Source organism: Rhodnius prolixus, unplaced genomic scaffold, assembly GCF_049639745.1.
Source record: "Rhodnius prolixus isolate KJV_2025 unplaced genomic scaffold, Rpr scaffold_1, whole genome shotgun sequence".
Classification (NCBI taxonomy): domain Eukaryota; kingdom Metazoa; phylum Arthropoda; class Insecta; order Hemiptera; family Reduviidae; genus Rhodnius; species Rhodnius prolixus.
The window spans coordinates 48,847,346-48,871,624 of record NW_027411581.1 but is presented as its reverse complement, the minus strand read 5'-3'; the positions used below and the strand labels follow the sequence as shown (position 1 = coordinate 48,871,624).

General features: G+C 32.9%; 1 protein-coding gene and 1 long non-coding RNA gene across 3 annotated transcripts in view; one reads left to right on the top strand and one right to left on the bottom strand.

The window, feature by feature from the left end:
• Nucleotides 1–24,279, bottom strand: part of LOC141461438 (uncharacterized) — a 603,016-nt gene that overhangs the window by 143,903 nt on the left and 434,834 nt on the right. The window lies entirely within an intron of this gene.
• Nucleotides 4,371–16,697, top strand: LOC141451502 (uncharacterized). The gene is made up of 2 exons (XR_012456870.1): nt 4,371–4,699; nt 16,291–16,697. It is a non-coding gene; the product is annotated as an uncharacterized lncRNA (long non-coding RNA).

The following is a 24,279-nucleotide window of genomic DNA, read 5'->3' as shown; positions in this document are numbered from 1 at the left end:
TTATTTAGGGTGAAGGGACCAGTAATTGACTGGGCACCAGTAATTGACATACCAGATATAAACTGGTATTATAAGGGATATGAGCCGTTTTTAGTGGTGATTCTTTCAATTTCGTTATTGAGAAGCCTTTAGGCAGCAGTTCCAGAAAAATATTAATTATTGGAATGTTCCTTGGTATCAGTGGAAGGTTATTTGTGTTAAAAGTTCAAAATCAAGGAAAAAACAAGCCGTTGCTAAAGAGGATTGATAAGAAAATAATTTTCCTTTTTTCTTATTTTTCGTTTATTTGTTCATATATTCGTGTGGTTATCAATGTTCTGTTATAATTAGTATTACTTGTAGATTTCATTTATGTAGTTTTTTTTTTAATTATAAGAAGCATTGAGGATTAAAATGGGGCTGTCAATCACTGGTCCTTGAAACGGCAATCTGCCCAGTAATTGACAGGTATGTCAATTACTAGTCCTACAGCTTTTTTGTTTGAGACCAGTGATTGACTTCCTGGGAAAATGATAAGATGGGTTGGTAAATTTTATTATAATTAAAAATTCAATACATTGTAAAATAAAATCATTGATAAAAATCGGCAACATAAAATAAATAGTAAAACTTCCAACAAAATATGTTTAAATTAATGAATTAGCAAATGTACGCCTTATTTCAAGAGGGCATGCAGAATGATTATTCTTTACAGAACAACAATGTATGAACAACAAACTGGAATAGTCGAGATCGCCGAACAGTTTCACGAGGCCAACGTGAATGATAAAAACGACGCCCACTTATTGGAGTTTGAAAATCTCTCATTCTCCCTCAGTTTTGGGTCCTTGCCACATTCCAAAGAAGAAAGGGAGGAAATGGCTGTACCATAGAATTCCATCAAATAAAACGGCCAGGGGAAAAATGAAGCTCCCTCAAGAGAAGTACCAGGTGCGAAATTAAACATAAGTGGAGAAGTTGGTGACTTAGTGATGTTACACATTACTTACTTTTTAATCTAGTTTTTTTTCATTGATGTTTCATTTATTTATTACTGTTGTAAGTGCGAATGCTTACAACCTGAGGCGGGACGCGATTAACGTGCACACAGTGTATATATAAATGAGCCCAAGAGGTAACTCAGTAATAATAAACAATCAAATACTGTTTAGATGCAGAAAATAAGAATGAATTACATTCAGATAGTTTGGTTTCGAAGCAAATGACACTGGCAGCACAGATTGTGGAAAATATTAGCGAAGCGCTCCAAAAGAAGGGAAGCGTAGGAGAAATTTTGTTCACTAGAAAGCGAACCCAAGGACGCGTAGATGCCATCAGTAGCAACGTTATAGGCGGAATGGATAAAACAAGGATGTGACCACATAGTCTAATCGGAAGTAGAGAGTTTGGTAAAGTGAGAACCAAAAAAAAATTCCCAAAAAGAGGTTTAAGTAACAAAATATTTAGCGGAAACTAAAGGATAAGAGAGCGGAAGAGTTGAGAGAAAGAGATAAAAGCGAGCCGACAGACATTGTGTACGATCTAACATGTATGTTAGCTAATATCTCCTTGGCACTATTGAAAGTAAGGGCTGTTATTCAAATTACCTGTCTTGGCTTGGGGAACTTAATTAAAACTGTCCAGTAGGACAGTTGTGTAAGGGTTGGTCGTCAAAAACTGCATAAAATAGCGTAATGTTGAAAAATATTAGATTATTTAGGTTTGCCTATTTAAAAACTGATTAATTATGAATTAAGACCGATTTTTGTTATAAATCCAATTGAAAAAGTGATTTAGGTGATTTAAGTGATTTATTTAGATTTAAAAGTGATTTTGAATGCATATCTTATGTCGTTTCATGAATATATTTGTATGTCAATTACTGGTCCCACCCCATGTCAAACACTGGTTCCACCGAAAATTCGGTATGTCAATTACTGGGTCATTGACATATTTTCAAAAAAAATCATTTTTGGTTGACATAAAGATCGAATTTACTGCTTTTAAAATATTAATAAAATAAAATACATCCTACTGGAGCGGTACAATTTTACAACCTACACCTGGAGCCAAAATAACGGAAGTTATTCTACCTTAAACTCGATTTTTTTCTTAAGCAGTCAATTACTGGTCCCTTCACCCTACTTGCTAGTCTATTATTTATTGTGTTAGAGATTGCGGAATAAAACTGTTTTATTCTTATATGTTTGTTTAATTGGATCACATTAATCCATTAGTAAACTTGTTTTTGATTAGAATTTACCAGTTATTGCGATTGTATTTTCTTCTTATTTTTTTAGCATTATTTATATTGTATCTTTTTTTTTTTTATGTAGTTTTGGTACATCTAAATTTATTATACATTTCAACTGTACAAATATTTTGTTTTGTTTCGTAATTTATTTTCTGTATTCCTCAAGGAGAGGAAAGTGAGCGTTGGACAATAAAAATTGTAGAGGCTTCGCCATTTAATTTCGTCATAAACGAATAATTAGAAAACAACGAGTAAATCAACTCATAAAAAATATAAAACCGGCAATAAGAGAAAAGAGATGATATTAGATTCTATGCCAGGGCAGAAAACTGCCCTGGAGAATGAATTGTGGCATCCATTTGTTAGAGCACTTCTTCCAGTCCTATATATTTAATTAGACTTAGGATTTTGGTGAGGGTCTCCTAGATAAGCTACAAGGCGAGGGTGTTTCTTCTGCGAAGAACAGAACCCTGAGTAAGCCAACCCACTGGAACAATTGCAGTGTCGTTTCTTCCTTTTTCCTGGTCTGAAAAGCCATTGGTTATATGGACAGTAAAAACTTGGAAATCATAGTCACCATTTGGAAAATTATTTAATTAAACAACTTTAAACTGCTTGTTTTTCTTCTTTTTTCCCTCAATTAATCCATTTTGGCTGGATCTCTCACTTACACAGCAGCTAGCTGACAAGCCCGCACAGTCTAGCGGACAGCCAACGAACCAACCAGAACGAGCCGGTTTAACAAACCTCAAGTTTAATGCTACCAAAATATACCGTTACCTGAGTAGATAATAATTTTTATACTTTGCACCGATAATGTAAAATATCTGATCAGAGAAGTCCAAGTTATGTTTGAATCATTCGCTTGTGTGTTCGTTGCTTGAAATTAAAACCTGTCTGACTACGGTGAGATAAAACAGCTAGCTATACTTGATCATACTGTTATTTAATTGACAACCGAAGGAGTGCGAATAGAAATCGTTTGTCTCAGTTTTTTATTCAAGCCAGCTTAAAGGTTAATAACCAGTCAATAGGATAATCGTTGGTCTCCAGGTCGTCCACTACAGACTCCGAAAACCTACATGGCCTGCCAGCGGATAGCCAGTATTGGGTTCGCCAGGATGAAGTACATATTGGGGGTCAGTTGAGCACTGGTGTGACTCAGAGTTCAGAGCTCCTAATTAATCAAACAGAACTCCACTTTCTAAGTAACATTAAAAAATTCACCTTTTTTTAAAAATTTGTTTATGCCTTCTAGATATGTATGAAACAGTGCTGGATATAGTTAAAATCAAATAGCTGTTTTTAATTTCTCCTAGCCAAACATTCGTTATCGTTTACCTTTATCGCATCCAATCCCTTTAGTCCGAAATCCCGCGTATCCTAGTCAATGCTCCTTTCTACGTATCTAACCACACTATTCACAATGACCCTAAAATTCCCTCTTTCTTGGTAAACACCAAATCCCTCTACCTAAAATTCCATTCCCAACTATCCCCTCACATGAATCCATTAGTCCAAGCTCTCTCTCAACCTCCACCCTCCCAACTAATCCTCAACGACGTTTAAAGCGTCGGTGGCCTCGTGACCAACTGCGAATGTTGCGTCGACTGTCTAGCGTGGCAGTGGTAAACCATCTACTATAATGGCATATTACGATTACTATCGCTGGATGTTCAAGATGATCGTTCACGTCAGTCACGCTAGTGGCCTAGCCGATCAGCACACTCATTTATGGACTATCTGTTTTATTTGTTGCATTTATTGCTATGCAGTTGTAAACATCTCAATAAAGGTTAAAAAAAAATGGTATAACTCACAAGTGAAGAGATTAAGATTTTTGAATGTGGGTTTACCTGGAAGCTCGTGATTTGGGTTTTGCTGAGTAACAAAGAGGGTTTCATTGTTGATGGAAGAAAGAAGTGGCTATATGAAAGACAAATCCACTGCGATCTACAAGTTTTTGGCTCTCTCAAGTTACAGATTTTGGGCACAGTTTGTAATGCGTAAATGTCAGTGAGTGTAAGTTTTGCTGAGAGAGCGATTATGTACAGAGTTTTGCTGACAGTTCAATAAAAAAAATTGCAGTAGGGTAGTTAAAAGTAGTACAAAACACATCAATTATTTATGCAATCACCTGTGTATCATATGAAAGTGTTGGAGCCATCAGAATTGTGTGCTATTAGGCCGTGAAATCCTCAGGGTCATTAAGATCGTGATCGTGGATGAAGTGGCTAGTCCATTGTCAACTGCAGGTTTTCAGATGTGTGTTTGTGTGAATAAGAAAGAGTTAGAGGAAATACGTGCAAGCTGTAAGCAAATCCCACAAACGGAAACCGCTGTTCAAAATAGATTCTAGGTTTTGAAGTGTGTCACCAAGGAACAATATGATTTTGGTTTGAAAGAACTCAGAGACTGGATTGGTTTGAGCAGAAAGGAGAACTCGATGTTACCAGAAAATTTAAGGTAAGGTTTGTCAGAGGACGATGTATCGGATAAAAAAGTCAGGAAAAGAAAGATTGATTTAGACTATGCATAGAATAATTGCCATTTTGGAAAAATAATAACGTTAAAAGTAAAATAAATTTGTTACAAAGAAAAGCGAAAAAGTAATATTAATTGAATGGGAACTGGGAATATTGAAAAAACACAGACTCTGCAAAACCCTTTAAAGAGCCTTGCGTTCAAAGCAACGCTGATATTTAAAGTAACTAATTAGCAGAATTAGTTCTGAGATATTTCAGTAAATTCTTAATTAATAATCATACAGAGATAGATATCAAAATTCAAATCCTAAAGAGAAACACAACCACTAATTCCTGTTGCTTTTAATATAAGGTAAGTGGGGGGAAGATGCCACACTTAACACTTATTTCCGTTTTGTAGGAAACTGGGTTATCGAAAAACATCACCAAATGTATCAACGTCTATGTTGTTTTTTGTTCTTTAATTACATATATATATATTAGTATATTTAATTAAATGCAAAACCGATAAAAATGCATTTGAATGAAATTTGTCAAAACTGGCATCTTCCCCCATTATGTGGTGAAGATGCAATTTGATGCGGGGGAAGATGCAACAATATCTTAAGATATAAATTGAGAAAGAAAAAATTACAAATTTAATGTTAGGTAAACAGCAAAATATTCTCATTAAACACTGAGGGGAAATTGTCTTTGCTGCAGATTTCATGTAGCCATCTCTTGCATGTTATGCATTGAAGCCAATCGCATTTTGGGCCCTTCCTATCATAAAAATATCCTTTACACTCAATACAAAAATCATCGTCCTCCTCTTCAATGTCACTCTCGCCACTGGTCATTACCAAATTATCGGGAGCGGAGGATGCTGAAGATGAACTGTCATTACTTTTCTTTTTCTGCTGTACTTTTCCCCCTTTTTTTTTTTGTCGGCAGAGCAGCCTTTCTTCTCAATGCCTCCCGTTTCTCCACCGTCGTAAGGACTTCAGCAGTTTGTTTCTTTCTTCGAGTTTGCTTGGGTTTCTGAAATCTGGGGATAGGACTAATTTCTTCAAAAGAAGTGATGGCACCGCTGCTGCTCGTTGAAGCTATTGCCAGAGGTGCGTTAACTTCTTGTGTGGCATTCAAATTTTCTTTCATATTGTCAGAAATGGTATAAGCATGTTCTGGAATTTTTTGCGGATCGTATGGATAAATTCCGCATGCAGAAAATCCCACGCTGCCATTTTCAAAAGTGGCTGCCCTATTCCACGCGGCGCTCAGCAAAGACCCAAATTGAAGTCTGGTGATTCTGCGTCCCGGGTTAGAATGGATCCAGTTGTTAAGGGCCTGCTGCCAAAAAGTTTTGTCTTTGATTTCTATTTCCTATAACATGATATTAGTTAGTTTTTCCTTTTTATTTAATAGTTTTTAATGCTGGGTCAATATGACCCGAGTTGACGGCTCAAGGGTTAATAATATTAATGTATGATACAAAAACTATATTTCGGGTGTCAGTAATTGTTTTATATTGATTTTATATTATAAAATATATCATTATAATGTAATAATGAATGAGAATCAATATGAAATTGAAACACTTCAATAGGTGGCATCTTACCCCAAGCACTGGAGGAAGACGCCACATAGGTTTTTTTTTTACTAAGGCTTCAGTCATGTTAATTCAAGCTCACCAAGATGTACAAGACACGAATATCACGGAATTATTACGTTTAATCTAGTCAATCCGTCACCAAACCTTAAGTATCGACAACGAAATATTATAATATGTGTCCTCACCAAGTTCAAAGAGTTGAATTTTCAGTTTAACGACGATTAAACTAAATATAAATAGAAATACTCACAAGCACGGTATTCACAGTTGTTTACTACACATTTTAACGTAGGAATTGCTGCCATCCAGTTGTAGATATGCAAAATCTGACGATACTTGCATCTTCCCCCAACTGGCATCTTCCCCCCACTTACCTTACTGCACAAATAATTCAAAATTAGAAAATTTTATTTCTACTTTCTTGATCACCGGTTCACCCATTTGGTATAATTTATATATTTCTAACTTCAATGATTAATAACCTAACTTTCAGTACTGAATGAAATAGCTGGAATATTCAGACAGACAATCACAAAGTGTTTCAATATACCTCTATGATCTAGTTCTGTGTTACTGCCACATTCCTTCACTCTCCAACAGCAGACAACATATTCTATTAAATCAAAGATTAACTTTGATGTTAGATATCGTCTAGGAAAACGAATAAGCTTTAAACAGATATAAAAGCTAATTTTAAATACTGCCGAAAATTAAAAAAAAAAAAAAATTAATAAAGTTACTTAACAAGAGTCCAGATTTGTGACTTTATATTCTATTCAGTAAAAATTCATTAATATTTTTCTCCTTTGGAAAAATATAAAAACATATTTTTAAAAATAGCCTTTTGATTCACGCAGTCATACACTTAAAACGACGTTCTATCGTAAGGATTTTGCCTTTGTAGACATTATTAGATTTTTTTTTTTCATTATCTACAATCTGATTACAGGATTTTCGCTTACGGATGAAACTAACAAATAAAAATTAACTAAAATTATAAAAGAAATGTAGCTAATAAAAATTATGCAATTTGGACATTAAGGTAGTGATATCACTCAATTAGTAAGTTTGTAGTGGTCAGTTATTGTCATTGTTACACTAGTGCATCTAGCGCTGGTGTAACTTAACAAATTAGTTAATAAATTTTAAAAAAAATTGATAAAACAGTACATTTCATTAATATATTGACTAATTACGAAATATAATTCAAAATTTGCAGAATAACAAGGAATATTAAATAATATAATACAACTATGGATTGGTTTCGTGGTATAATTTATACGTAATCATTCATTTAAAATAAACCGCTGATGCATTAATATTAAAAAGCTTTAATATAAATTATTTAGAATTTTCAAGTGAAGTTTTAAATAATTGTCTATACCGAGAACTTTATCGTTTAATAAATTTTACCCTCTCAAATAACATCTATGTGCTAGGCAATTAAAACAAAATGTTAGAGAGTAGCCAATAAATTTTGATTGCAAAAAGAATGTAGATAATAATACTTTAAATTTTTTGTTAAATTTCATTTATATTTGAACAGCTCACTCTAAATTACCCTTAAAAGTGCTTTATCAATACATTTCCTAAAAGGATAGTGCGTATCCAATCAGAAGTTGCTGATCATTCTAAAATTAATATTAATAGAGAAAATCGGCCATAGATTGGTGCAATAACTGGAAATTAGTTTTTTGGATAAATCCTTTGAAAAATATGAAAACACGCAGAATTTAAATGCACTTAAAACGACGTTCTGTCATAAGATTTGCGTCAGAAGATAGTGGTATTATTTCTATTTTTGGTGTTTGAACTTTGAAATCTTACTCTGTACGATTAATAATAAAGATTTCACTAAACAATCTCGGTAGTAATTAGTGACTACCATTCAAATATTTGTGTTACTTTGAAGTTAGGGTGTTTTGTTTTGGACTTAGGGAATATGTGTGTGTTATAAATAATAAATAATGTATTTAATAATTATATAATTATTCTCAGTCACCTTTTATTTAAAATTATTTTTCGCTTTTATTTAAACAATTTAATTAAATTTAAACTTAATTTTTGTAAGGATTTCCCAAAATGTCCATTTTCTCATCAGTATTTTTAATTTAAACCCGGGATTTACCAAATTGAATCCACTGTTTAAAAACGTTGCACCGGTTATGTAGAAGTATGAATGAGAGGATGTGAAAATATTTTCTTGAAATGGAGAAATTAAGTTTCTCCATCTCTTAAACGATCTTAAAACGAGCTTAGATGTCATTAAGCAAAATAGTGGCTATTTTTACGCTTTACGTCCAACTACCGATCTGAATTCGTCACCAGAAACAGATGATTAACGTACTTACAATTCTAATGAATATAAACCAATACCAAGACCGGAAATCAAATTCGGTACCACAAAATCTCTTATCTCTGAGACTACACTATTAACCTTTCGACTACCAACAGGTAATAATAATCAACGATAGTTTTTAAATACACCTAATGAGATACTTTATTATGTGTAAATATATTGTTTATTAGACGCAGAATTTAAAGAATGAATTATGTAGCAAATAATGATTTTAAATAAATCATTTGACATAAATGGTGTAAAAGTGGACGTATGAGTTTATTATGGTTAATAGAAGAAAGAGGGTCTCTTCAAATAGGAAATTACCGCAATAGAGAGTGGCTACAAAAGTGAACACTGTTTGAGTGTTTATTTTCCACGTTTGAAAGTGACACTGTTCTTCTTGTGCCAACCGCCACGACCGAAACTGTCATCCCAAAGGGAGTTAGTTGGCAATTTAACGCCATCGTGATCAGAAACTCCCTGGTGACCGTATCGCTACTTTACTCTTTCTGCCACAGTCTCCGCCAGCTGGCTCTCTCTTTTATGTACCATCGTCCAAGGCAGGAGGATTCTCCTTTGTACATCCACCAGTATTACTGCTTTAAACACAGATCAAGCCTCTTCTTTCTCTCATATCCTTCCTACGGTTTCTTACATAACATTCATTCTAGTCAGAGCCAAAGTTCTTTTATTTTCCGCTATCCTTTCAGTATTAAATTTACTTTTACTTTTACTTCGTGTTCTTTTCTTAGATAAATGATTATTTCGTTAATTGAATGAGTTTTTATAGAAATCAGAAAAAGAATCGACCAGTTTTTTTTTAATTCCAAATTTCTTTTTCACTCTGCGTTACACCCCTCTAGCGTTCCGGAGATCCAGCAAACTACCCTCCTTCTTGGTTTCTCTGCCCACATAGATCGTCTATCTTCTATCAATTATCACCCAAGAATTATATCTCACAGTTTAGTTAGATAACTTATCACTTCAATATTCAATAACTTATTTAATTCATCAACTAGACGTTTCGACTCCAGTGGTTATATTCAGTAGATGTGTAATGCTAGATGACTGAATATGGTCTAAGATCTACTGATTACTTTGAGTTGATCAAGTAAAGAAAAATTTATTAATATTCCCTTCTTTTCCTTAACATTTCTAAATTTACTAGTCTCAGAACAATTTGCTATTAAATATATAGAACACATTTACATTTTTAATAATATCTAAATTCACTATTTCTATGCACAAATTTTCTTCACACTTTCACAGAATTTGGTGAAGCTCCCGCTGTTGTTCGTAAATAATTAAATACAGCTTTTATATTCGAAATTATGAAATAGGTGGGAGAGACAATACGGCATCCCAAAAACGTTAGAGTAATCTCTAAAAAAAACTTATTGGGGAAAATTTAAAATAAAAGTATTAGTTTAAGAATCCTGTAATAATAAATCTTCGTAGCTGAGGTGAAACAAAATTGGAACAAAATCTAAGCAACATCAATAGTGAAATCTAAAGGAATATCACTTAATGTGACTTTTTGTTTTTGAAATATTTTATTTACATACTCTAGGCCACAGTGATGGCGAACCTTTTGAGCTCGGCGTGTCAAAATTTTGGAAAACCCTACCCAACCTCTGGCGCCGTGTCAATATAGAAATATTCATAATTTTTTTATATTTGCTACCATAGTAAAAAAAAAAAGATTTATTAAATGACCCACTTTATGGTAATTGATCTGAGGAAAGTTTACAAGATACATATTCCCAATTATTACCCTAATTTCTTCAAAGTACTCCACTAATCGCTATATTTAAAATTATATAATAATGTTTTGTCTTTGTCAATGCGTGTCACCCAAAATGAGTTCGCGGGTCACCTTTGACACGCGTGTCGTAGGTTTGCCATAACTGCTCTAGGCCATCGCTAAAATAATTTTTAAAAACATTTTTTTTTATATTAAGAGCTCCTCAATATTCGTCCATTCATGGAGAAATATTCGTAATGACAAAAAAATCAAAAATATTATTTTCCGGAGAAGCAGAAAATAAAAATATTATTTTTACGATTTGCTATTAAGGGAAAAGATTGCTAAAGAACTGGCTAAAAGGCGTTTGTAACAACATTACATGAAAAAGGAATTCATAAACTAATTGATCAACTAAATCGTGCGTGAACAAATGAGGCAAAGTTGAATGTTACAGAGCTGGAGTAAAAGTTAGAAGCTGAATGCAGACTACTATTTAGTTAATACACATTTGATTCCAAACTTCCAGAGTGTTTTGGAGTAATAACGTTTAGTATTAGTGTTGCTTGCTAGTTGTCTTTTCTAAAGCCAACCGAACAGAGTTCAAAATATAAATAGCTTTTAATATTTGAATTTGCCATTGAATGAAAATTTGATGCTGCAGATTAATCATAGTTTCAGTAATATTTTACGCAAAAAGAAATATGAGTGGAAAAGCAATAAGCCACAAAGATAATATTAAATATTAATAAATAAAGATAATATTAAATATTAATAAATAAAGACAATATTAAATATTAATAAATAAAGATAATATTAAATAATAATATTGAAAAATGTATTTATTTTTTTAAACGTGGACGTACTTAACGATCTACAGTTGTGGCTAATTAAAAGATAAGGTGTAGTGCAACAGTATGGAGCAAACTGACAAATACCAGGTTGTTAGTAACTTTATTACCGTAGGCAAATTATGCTAGTTTAAATTAGACAAAACTATGAGTCAGTGATGGCTGTTAGATGGTTACCTTAACTTAACATTAGTAGTGGAGCTGGGCGCTGTTATAGCACAGCCCTGCTACATACATATTATTCCACAGCGCACTCTGGGGTTTCATGGAGTAAGCAGAGCAGTAACCCTCAGGTCGTCCCAAGACAATCGGCCGCAGCCAGAGGTAGCAATTCAATTACCTTATCCTCGAGGGAAGAGTGAGAAACTGTACCAGTTCCTCTGTCCTTCATTTGATCCTGTGTTGGTGCTCCTTTCTACACTCGGCTTAATCACTCCAGCCATTCCTTAATATCTTTCCTCCTTTTATAACAAACCTTCACTCCACTTCTCCCTCACCATTCTATCCAATAGGAGGAGAATGATTTCGACATGTTCTTCTGCCGGACATCTCTTTTTAATGTGCAAGAAATGAATTTCCCATTGATACAACTAAATATAAACAATAAATTTAATTTATAAAGTATAAACTTTTATAAGAAAATGCGCCAAGCATTTTGTAGAATCTGAATTGGACGACTTATCCTTTTTAAAGATTGCAGAACCAAAATAAAAATTTATAAAATGGTAAGTGTCCTTTGGCGGCTATGGATAACAGCTCAAAACAAAAGGCATAGTGAAACCTCTCTCAAATGAGTATGTAAGAAGCTGGAATTCGCTAAACAATAGCATCATAAACAACTCCGCTGAACCCTAGCTATAACACCAGTCAATCTAGTTCAGATGGATCATGGTTCGTCTATCTTGTAGGCTATTATTCTTATTATTTTATAGTTTCCTAGTTTAGTAATATTAATAGCGTTCGTTATTAAATAATTTTCATAGTAATTTAAGTTATTAATTAAATGAATAATTATATTTTATAGTAATTAAACACATTATTATATAATTTATCTTATTCTACTTAGCCCATCTATCATCTATTCTTATTGAATCAAAATACGCGATCAGTATTTAATCAGGCTACTCAATTCAAGTGATTGCACCTTCACAACATGCAGCCATTATCAACTTCCACTTTTCGCTGCCTCTGGTCGAGAACTTATCAACTGCATCAAATAATTTCCCTTAATTACTAAAACTATTCTAATTTCCAGATGATGTAGCCCAGCGAGTTCGAAGTGGATTTTGATTGGAAGGATTGGATTTAGCGAATTACACAGGTTGCAGTATCAGAAAGTGCATCTGTAGTTTGCTTAGAATAGTGGTTAGATCCTCTTTTCCTGAAGCAGGGTCGAGAGTTTAATATTTGTCAGTCTTTTCTACTTCGGAAATGGGTTGCATTATTGGTTTAGTTAATAATCCTAATTAGAGGTCCTTAGTCAACAGCCGGAATCGAAGTTTAACCATATTTTTAGATTCACGAAAAAAATGTTGTCCAACTTAGGAGGCGAAGTTGTGACGATTTGGTCTCGTTAATTTTTTTTCGCCATTTTTCAAACCAGCTTTACAGAGAGGTTATTTGGGTTTAAAGATTTCTGTTGGCAAGGTTGGAGTAGAAATAAGAAGGAAGATAGAGAGATAGTTGGCTTTTACTACTTTTTATTTTAACAATTTGATTTTCGCTAATTTTCTGAACGCAAATGATCAATAAACTGAGTAACTCCAATGTTTGTAGTTTTCTGAATGAAACAAATAAATAAATTAAAAAAACCAAGCTCTTGTTCATTAGAGAATGGAGGTGATCCAAATTATGCTCTCCTTTAACGACTAGATCGAAAAAATAAAAGAGAATTTGTGGAAAGATGCTTGATAACCTAGGGCCACACCAAGCCTTTCTGGATAAGGTATTGTGTGAATTGGGCCAGACAGTATTTGATGAGGTCATATTGTGATGACATCATGTGCCATCTCATCTCGAGTGACCCTCAAAAAAAAATTCTCGAGAATCTAATGACCATTCTATTGTATGCAAAAAATAAAATAAAAAAAGGCGAAACTACAGATATGTATCGAAATAACGTAATGTGGGTAAGCGGGAATATCGGAAAAATATAATTACTTAGATTGAGTACAATTATTATTACTATAGCTACTTAACTAGTTACGCACGCATATGTACATATGTATAATAATTATGCTAGAGCAATAACCAATAAGTGGCTAGGTCAGATTTGAGTGAAAACCCACAATAAACGTTCTAACTCGGTAAGAAGGAAATATAATTGAAGTAAAATTCTCTACACAGAACTCATTAATCTACCGAAAACTGATTAATAGTCCGAAACCACATGCGTGCTGCGATGGATAACAATATTACAGAGTACTACGTACTTAACCATATTTTAAAAGAGATAAATTTGACTCTGCGAGCGAATAGTAGGTTGTCTGCGAGCAGAAAATAATGTTAAAACTAGAAAAAGGAACCAAACAACAAAGTTAATTCCACCACATCTAGAAATAAACAGAAGATAGGGATTGCTAAAGTTTATTTTTACCCCTCAAAAAAAGTTTACTTCTTTTTCCGTAGGATAGTTCGCCGTAGGCTTCTCCACAATCTCATCATTCTATCAACTACCAAGGAACAGTACTTGATTAGACAATTAACAGAGGATCAAGTTTAGTAGAAACTATGTTCAGGCTAGTTTCTTATCCGGACTGCTGCGAAAACTGACGTTCTAGTGAATGTGAATTATTTACTCGCATAGCCTTACATGAGTAACTTTCAACTCTTACCTTACGAAAGCAACATTACAGTTTTAAATAATCCAATCAAAAACTATTTGTTTTTCTTACAACTTATTTAAAAGAACAGTTCCAACATACGAGGGTCGTTTGAAAAGTCCGTGCAAAAATAAAAACTACTTAATTTTTTGGGGTAAACCTTTTTTATTTTTCAACATAGTCTCCTTTTAGGCTTATACACTTCGTCCAACGCTGCTCTAGTTTGTTGATCCCTTCCGAATAATAGGATTTGTCCAAGTCTGAAAAATAGCCATTCGTTTCTGCAATCACCTCCTCGTTTGAATAAAATCTTTTTCCCGCCAGCCATTTCTTCATATTGGGGAACAAATAGTAGTCCGAGGGAGCCAAGTCTGGAGAATAGGGGGGATGTGAAACGAGTTGGAACCCTATTTCCATTAATTTTGCGACCACAACTGCTGAGGTATGAGGTGGTGCGTTGTCGTGATGGAAAAGGACTTTTTTGTGGGCCAAACGTGGGCGTTTTTCTTGCAGCTCGGTTTTCAAACGGTCCAATAACGATGAATAATATGCACCTGTAATAGTTTTACCCTTTTCCAGATAGTCGATGAGGATTATTCCTTGCGAATCCCAGAAGACAGTCGCCATAATCTTTCCGGCCGAAGGAACGGTCTTCGCCTTTTTTGGCGCAGATTCCCCCTTGGAAACCCATTGTTTAGATTGTTCTTTGGTCTCAGGAGTGTAGTGATGTATCCATGTTTCATCCACAGTGACGAAACGACGCTTAAAGTCCTACGGATTCTTCTGGAACAGCTGCAAACCGTCCTTGCAACACTTCACATGATTTCGTTTTTGGTCAAGCGTGAGCAATCGCGGCACCCATCTTGCGGATAGCTTTGTCATGTCCAAATGTTGATGCAAAATGTTATGTACCCGTTCATTCGAGATGCCCACAGCACTAGCAATCTCACGCACCTTCACTCTTCTGTCATCCATCACCATATCATGGATTTTATCAATGATTTCTGGAGTAGTAACCTCAACAGGGCGTCCAGAACGTTCAGCGTCACTTGTGCCCATATGGCCACTCCGAAAATTTTGAAACCAATTATAAACTGTTCTAATCGAAGGTGCAGAGTCACCATAATGTTTATCAAGCTTCTCTTTAGTCTCCTCAGGCGTTTTGCCTTTCATAAAGTAGTGTTTAATCAACACACGAAATTCTTTTTCGTCTATTTTTTGAAAATCAGTCGACTTCCTCGATTCAAACGAATGCCAAACACAAAGAAATAGACCGATCTGGCTGAAACTTAGTGTGTGTTCTTCCAAGAGATGCTGCTAACTAAACATAACCTCGATACGCGCCAGTGGTGCTATCTCTCTGACTTTACACGGACTTTTCAAACGACCCTCGTATGTTTGCACATGGATTTAATATTCCGAATGATGCACAACAAATACGCAACTTATTGTACTTAATTGATGGTACAAGTGGAGATAAAGCACATCCTATAACTTTAACAGTTCGAAACCATCGGTGAAATTCATGCAGGTTCAGGTGGCTGAGGCAGCCACAATTTTGAAGGTTTGAAATGTATAGAAATATCAGGTTATCATAGATGTTTCTTTCAACTATTTTCATTTTATCTCTCAAGGCTTCAAGAACGTTCAATGTTAAAAATTAGCACATTTGTATACTTGAAAAAAAAAAAAAATGGACGATTTAAACTATTTGTACAATAAATTAGTAATTTTATTCGAATTTTAAATGAAATTGTTTGTTTAGACTCGCAGATATTTCTAAAATAAAGCTGTACATTAATCATCTGAGAAGAGGTACAGTTAACCGAGCTGAAAAATTAAACGAAAACGTAGCTCTGGCTTTATACATTCTTAAAGCGAGAAGAGATCAACGGTTGTTAAATAGTAAAACATGTCCTCCAACGAGTTGAACAGAATTTGCTTCAGATGCCTGTTTGAACTTCTTTGGTCCACATTTTAACTCAGTTCAAATAAATTATTATATTTAACTTTTTTTTTCAAATCTCTGTATATTTATCATTTTATAAATTTAATTGCAATTAACCACAGAAAAGAAAAGTGTTTATTTAATTTACTATTATATTAATTAAAGTTCTAATAATGAAGTAAAACAAAACAGAATCTCTGGAGTCAACGCTCATAATACTGTCAGTCATCACAATTAAAATAAATAAATTAATTCGAATTTTGTATATTTGTAGAAACTTCAACATTACGATACTGTTATGGCAAGTGGACGTTACTGCTCCCCCAGAACTCCAATGAAATCCTTAATCTCTAAGAAAAAATCGAATTAAGTGCTACACGATCTATAATAATCCAATTTCCACTGTTCCATTCTCGACAGACTGATTTGCTTTCAACTTTACAATGTTGAATCTAAGTCCAATACTTTCAGAAAATCTAGAATTTTACAAATTATAAAGCTAGGAATATATTTTTATATGATGTCAAGTGGTGTTGTCACACATTCTTAAGAATGCATGATATCTAAACAAGGAGATAATGCCGACGATTACCAATTACAATTTGTGTAAAGTGAAACAGCACTAACAAATTTATATACATGTATAATTTGTGGAAATTAAATGAATTGGGTAAAGAATTATTTATTTCTCTTGCCTCTTTTAAATGTACAATTTTTTTTAAATCATAAAAAATTAAATACATTAATAAATAAAAAGAACATTTATATATGTAAATTTTACTAAATTTATGGATAATGATGTTGAGGACTAAGTATTAAAATTGCGGACTTCTTTTTAAAATGCTTTTTCTCTTTTTATCGTATAGTACTTACGGTTTTGGATAGGAGTTCCTTTAAATCTTGCGCCTGTTGAGCATTAACTTTATTACATTAACTCATTGGTCAAAATATTATCAAAGTGAAATGCGTCTTAAAATTCTTATAGCACTCCTTTTCGCTCATCACGCTAAACTTACAAGTATATAACCTGTGAGGGTTTTTTTACATTATTAAAAGAAATTTAACCTTTAATATCATGATTGCAAAAAAAAAAAGAAAGGCAATAAACGATAGAAGTTAGAAGCATATTTTACAAGGTTCAAAGAATTTGAATAGAGATTTATCAAAGAGCCGATGAAAATTCAGCTCATCTAACAAATAATTCAAACGAAATTATGTGAAAGTATTTTAAATAATTACTAGAAATATAGAATTTAATGATTTGCACACACAATTTTTATTAAATATTCATGTAACCACTTTAGCATATTGCATGAAAAGCGACAAAAAACTGAAGTTTGCATTGCTATTCATGGGGGTAGGCAACCTGGAAGAGCAAAGTTGAAAGCCTCTTATTAGGTAGGTAGGTATAAGTGGGTAGTGATTCGCACTCCGGAAGTCAGAGGTGGTTAAGAAAGTAGAAATGAAACCTTAAATCGTGCAAAGAATTTATATTCGAACCAAATTGTCAATACAAAGTAAGACTGAATCATTAAACCATTCCGTCAATAATTCAAATTTAATTAATTAAATGGCAATTACTCATTAAGTGAAATTAACCATGCAGTACTTATTGTGGGTTTGGCTAAACGAAATAAAAGGAAAGTGAGTACAACCTAAGGGGTTACAGATAAACCTGATGACGTTTATTGGTTGGCACGAACCATATTGAGAAGAACTTATTCGGTTTATAACAAATCCTCTTCAGTCACTTTAAGCTAAGTCCAAAGTAGGTTATTTTACTTGTTTATGTACAGCCTGCGCTATCTCTGGACTAACAGCCGTAGTAATTATTTGAATTAAGTGAGTAGCATGCTTGGTAAAATTAAAATATCATACTTCCATAAATGAAAAGAATAGTTTTGAGTTAGTCCCAAAATGTATATCTAACAACAGCTGCTATTATATTATTAATTCTTGGAAAGCCGTTAAGAATACTCAATGAGTCCTTTTCTTACTCAGGAATCATTATTTTAAAAATGTATGGTAATGTAACCACTTTGTTCACAGTTTTCTGTATCGTTTTAGTTTCTTTCATTCTTTTTTCAGCATATTGGAGATGAAAAATTAATGAGATTTGACGGCTGCAAGATGCTGATATGGCTTTTTTTCAATAGGGTCCTAACCATCATTCTGATAATACATAGTGCATAATATATATCTTCATTAGACAGAAATACATTAGGCATTTAATGAATAGTTAAAATGTAATTCCAGGCTGAATTAAAAACAAAGCTATGTTTTTAGATGAACAAGCAAGTCTAACGTCGCTACACAAACATAGCACACATTCTCGCACACAATTTCTGATCTAAAAATATACATATTTAACATTCTCTATTCTACAGAATTATTATCTTCCTCACTCTCAAATTTTGAACTAAAAAGTGATTTATGAACCCAAAATTTACATATTCAAATTTAGCAAAATAGCTAAGAGTTCTGATATATAGTTCTTCCTATAACAACAGAAATGCAGACAATGCAGCACACTTGGACCTACACTGCATTCTGGCCTTCCGTCAGCAAAAATGGACATTGATACCTCGACTGCTGCTCAGCAGGTCACTCATGCATGTAATATCAACGACCCTACAATGAGATTCCCTAAACTTTGTTTCAGAACTTATCAAGCTCTAGAAGATAACTAATCAGTGCAATTAATTGTATGTACGTTAAATTTAATCTCAGAAATTTGAAATGTATGTCCATTTAAATAAACAAACAACACACCGTTACCTCATCACAAAAACATTTGCAGTCTCGGAATCGCCTCAGAAAGATTATTAATACGGGGAAAAATCATTTAACGAAAAATACATGTAACACTTGTAACTCATCAGATACTTTTCCGTTAAAAGTTTTCTGGACAAACAATCCGATCAACATAAAATGCAAATTGCACCTTTTTTTAAAGCCATAATAATACAAATTCGGACTAAACAGACTAAAACCTTTTTAGGTACCTAGCAAATCGAAAATTCTTCATTCAGAACAAAATTTTGTGCACCATCACACTACCATCAACTCAACTTTACACAGTGACCTAAGCATCCCATTTGAAAGAGACCTAACAAAACTTCTTTACAAAATATTCTACAACAAATTAGACGAATACAACACCATCTAACGGACCATCCCTTGAAATCCCTCCAGAAGTTTGAAACACAATTAGCGTAGAGACTTTCTGGCTCAGAAAGAAGGAGTAGAGTAACCTATCCAGGTAGGTGGCACTGGTCTCTTTCCCCAAAATCAGTTCAAAAAAATTGGACAACTCAGCAAATGTCCTTACTATGTTTGTTTGCAAATAGTAAATAAATTTCAAAACAATGAGGACAGATATCGCCTTAGGTATTCACGAAATTTCTCATCAGTTGGAATTATAGAAGGCGAGGTGATATCATTACCATTTCATTATATAGGCCTATATTTAATTTTTTAGAAGTTAACCGTAATGAGACATCCACCTTCTGGTCATTAAAATGTTTCACTGAACAGGTTTAGCTTAATACTAAATTAACAAACCATTTAAAAAGCTAATCTTAAAAAAAAAGTATTCCTTAACTCAACTTCTGCTCAATCATTAGCATTCCTCAGTCCTACATTATATTTTATAATATAATATTTGAGGGATGGAGTCCCTTAAAACGGAAAATAATTAATTTAAATTATTAATTACTGAATTACTGGAGACCTCTTCCAAAAGGTTTCGTGGGGATACTTTCGTGAAGAAACGTGAAATATTTAAAAAGACAATATTTTAGAACAAAATACATTATAATTCACGATAATTAATAAAAAAATTAAAATAATATTAAATTTTTGTCAATTCAATAACATGCAGGAGGAATTATTTCCGTATACTACTTTCATAGTTTTGTAAGTGGTTCTTGGTAGTCCTTTAAAGCTACATTTAACTCAACTTGAAGCAGCATTACTCCCCTATAATATTTAAATTCTTTATTCGCCCAGCAAACTTCCCTGTACAGTAACTAACTTTGATAACCTTCTTAGAAAGGCTTAACAACCCAATAATCTTTGGAACAATGGAAATTTTGTTTCTATGTGAACAAGAAGCCAAGGAATTTGACCATCACCTCTCTGTTTTCTGTCACAAATTTTAGAAATTGCAATCATTTTGCTTACCAAAATTCAAAAAGTATATTTTTTTTTTTATTCTATCACAATTTTTGAAATGAAATAATTATTTTTAAATAATGTATTATTAAGGAGAACGAGTAACATATATTGCAATTCATTGCATTCTTCCTTGAAATAAAGACTTACGTACATTTGTTACAAGTAATAATGTGCAACTCAATAATGCTTCATCATCACTCATTTTCAAATCTGAAATATTCTTCTTTTACAAAGAGTTATTTTCTTCCTTTTTTCCCCCCTTTACATTTGGAACAAAATTTTATAAACTATACTTTTTTTAAAAAAAAAGTGAATTGTAATAAACAGTAATAATATTCATCAAAACCTTAGCATATTGTTTTTTGAGAAAATAGACGGTTTGAAAAAGATGATATGAGCCGTTTATTTTGAAAGTGGCATAAGTCACTTTTTCAAAAAAATCGAGTTAATGGCAACACTAAATACAATTGAACGGTATCTTTTCATTTTTAAAAAATTTGAGGTTTGAAATATCAGTATCATGAGATAACAAATACAAGTAAATCTTCTCGAAAGTTAGCATCCATATTTTTAAACGTGTTAAAACGCAAACCCTTAAATATCTCGACTTAAAAACAAAGTGACTTATGCCACTTTCAAAATAAACGGCTCATATACATCTAATATTTTTATTTTAATGGAGGAGGGAATTGAACTGAACCTCAGCAGGCTTTCGCCCCCGGGTGAGAGGTACCCCTCCGTTAATAAACCATCTCTTTTACAGGCAACGCGCCAATAAACCGGTACCACTAAAGTACTAATAATTATATTGCAAATTACACGGTAATTAATTGATTGTAAACAATAATATGTTAATAACTAAAAAAATTAAATTACAAATGTAAAGATAACGAAATGAATTTTTAATATAAGGTAATGATAATTAAATGAATACTAAGAAAAATAAATAAGTCAGAGCGAGAGAAAAAAAAGAAGCATTTTCATGAAGGAAGAGATGCGTGTGCTCTTTGGCGAGGCAGAAAACTCAAAAAAGATAAATGTTATAACAAATAAGGTCAAGGGGTGACATATGTAGGGCCTGACCAGATAGGTGTGCCTGGCAACAATAGGGCAAACTGGGCAACTAAACTTTTGCCTCTTCTTTTTGAAAAATTATCTCTGTACGTTTTATTAAATTAGGTTTATTTAGGCAAATTACGATAGTTTTAGCTATTTTAAATGGCAAAGGGAACTTACAGTACTTTATATTATAGACTGAATAGATTAGTGTAGATGCATTTATTAGCGTAACCTATTTTATTTGCGAGAATGAATCAGCTTACTTGGTGATAAAGCTCCAAACAGTAGTATTTTACTATTAAAAAAAAATTTAATAGATAAAAAATAAGCGGCAAAGTCGGCAATAGTTGATAAATCGATTTTCAGTCATATAACTTGACAGTTCGCAAGAATGACAATTGATTTCTTAATTGAATCAGTTTTACATTAATCTATTATAAGACAGAGTTAATGAAAGTCAGTTAGGACATCAGACTTATCTATATTAAATATTCTTTGATTTAACCAAACTGAGACAATTTCCACCAAGTTCTGTCCTATTTGGATACCAAGTTTTTGAGATCAATCAGTGACAGATGTCAGTCATTACTTAGTAACCAAATTAAGACAAACTACAACTTAGTTTACATATAAGAATGCAGCAATCTTAAAGAAAATCTAAAGGAATCCTTAGAAAAACTTAACCAAAGGTTCCGGATCATAGAACTTCCTGTTGTTTCCATCAATGCATCTGGCCATCCTAGTCGTAGATAAAATGAATCGCCGAATGCATAATGCTTAATGCATTTCTCACCTATTAATCTAATATTTACTAATAAAGGAAGTACAAATTTTTCGATATTCACAGTTACCAGAAATTTCTACTAACAATATCCACTGAGATCTGATTGTTTACATCAAAGTTTTGCAGCCCATTTCCTTCCTAGGATTTGACAAAATCAAACGAAATCACCGAAATTTCTTAATGATCTCCACAGCGATTTTTATAGACAAGTTAAATGCCTATTTGATGTATAACAACCATATTTTTGTGAAGGAAAAATAACACCTTCAGCTTTGGAAGTATCTGATCGTAAGATAAGATTCTAATAGGGCGGCCGCCCTTAATGCCTACGCCACTGCGACCTATTTCGATCTATTGAGGCTCCTCTCACTCTAGAGCTCTCCCTCCAGACCTGTTGATTTAATCAGACTCTTAATTCTAAAGTAAAGCTCACAGGCCTTGGATTTTCCTCCCCGAGAAGCAACATCCTCAGCCATACAAGCCCCTCACACTGACACAACACGTGCTATGCCATTTTATCCACTTCCTGACAGAACCTACAAAGGCTATTATCTGATCGTAACAGATTGATGAAATCTATTGTAGAAATTCTTATCGATTAAATATAACACAAACCATATTTCTCTAATTTCTTTAATTTTTATCCTGCCCATTTACCTGCTGCATAATTTCATTTTACTTTTTGAAATGAGAGAAAAAATATTAAAAGTCTACGATTGAGATTATTACGCAGTATATTAAAAAATAAAGCAAAGAGAAGCCACCGGCAATATTACGAAGCCTTCATTAAAATTAAAAAATAATCTTGATGATTTTAATCTTCTTTGCCAGAAGTACTTCTAATTACCACTTGAGTCTCTTACAATTAGCGCCACAATAGCAGTAGATCCAGTTGGGGATTGCCAAGGTAAATTTAATTAAATATTAGGTAGAATTTTCTACGCATGCTCGCAATATTTAATCCTCTGGCCATGCTACCTTCGTCACTACAGCGGTTTACAGCAGAAGACGTATCACCATCAGTACCAAGTTCTGGAGCTGCGGTGGACAGTGAAACACCTGTGGATTTAATTAATTCAGAATTGTTATACGTTTAATTTCATTAAATAATTTTTTAAAAAAAAGAAGAAAATTAGTTAAATCCTGGAAAATGTTTAGCGAATTATCCTTTTTATTGATTGCAGCCTAATAAATTTCATTAAATATTTAAGCAAAAGTACCAAAAGATTACATATGGAGTATATATAGAGATGTATATAGTTGCCTACAACTCTTAAAAATTAACATTTTTGTTTTTTTTAAACAAATTCTTAATGTTCATCACTAAATTCATGAATTAAATACTTTGGATTTTTTTTAACGCGTTCTATCTTTTATTACGTTAAAACTGAAAAATTAAATCATTACAAAAATTTACTATTTACCTACGTGGAAAACTAAAAATGATGCCTAGTAATTGAACATAAAATATATGCTTAAACTGAAGTTGTCCTTGTATCTTCAGTACAAAACTGATGTTATATGTGTATATAAAATATTTTTATAAAGAATTTCATTTATTATTAATTATTTGGCTCATAAAAAATATTTTCATTACCATAGCTAAGGAGCTAAGAAGACCAAGTAATACTTTAACTCGTAATACTTTAATACCAAGTATTGAATTTTATTATTTATAACTATTTTACCAATGAGAATGCCTTAATAAAATTCCACCGAAAGCAACAAACTCTTAATTTGGGGTTTCTATAAAATAGATTAGAAGAAATTTGGTTTTCTTTAACTCAGAGTGGAATGTAACAATATAGGAATTATATCAGTATTAATTTACCTTACATGAATGCATAATATATATAGTATGGTGAAAGTCATTAAAAAATTTTATTAAAACTTTATTAAAAATATATTCACAAAATAAAGGAACATAACTTGTCGGCTCTCTATCTAGAACTGCCACCCACGGCTTCCTTTTGTAATATTAAAACTACACTAATCTAGTTCGCATTACTACTGCTTCACTTCTAATTCATGTGCATCAACTGCACTGCATCAAAGTTCATATTACTCTGTCGACTTTTTTCAAAATAAAATACATTACTCTCTTTTTCTTTTTTTTAACAGTTCTCCGCCCTGATTCATTTCAACAATGATTGCTGTTATTAGTAACTAAAATATCCATTCCTTAGTAAATATGAGTTTCAATCTTGAATTCTTTTATAATTACAAATTAAGTTGTTTAGA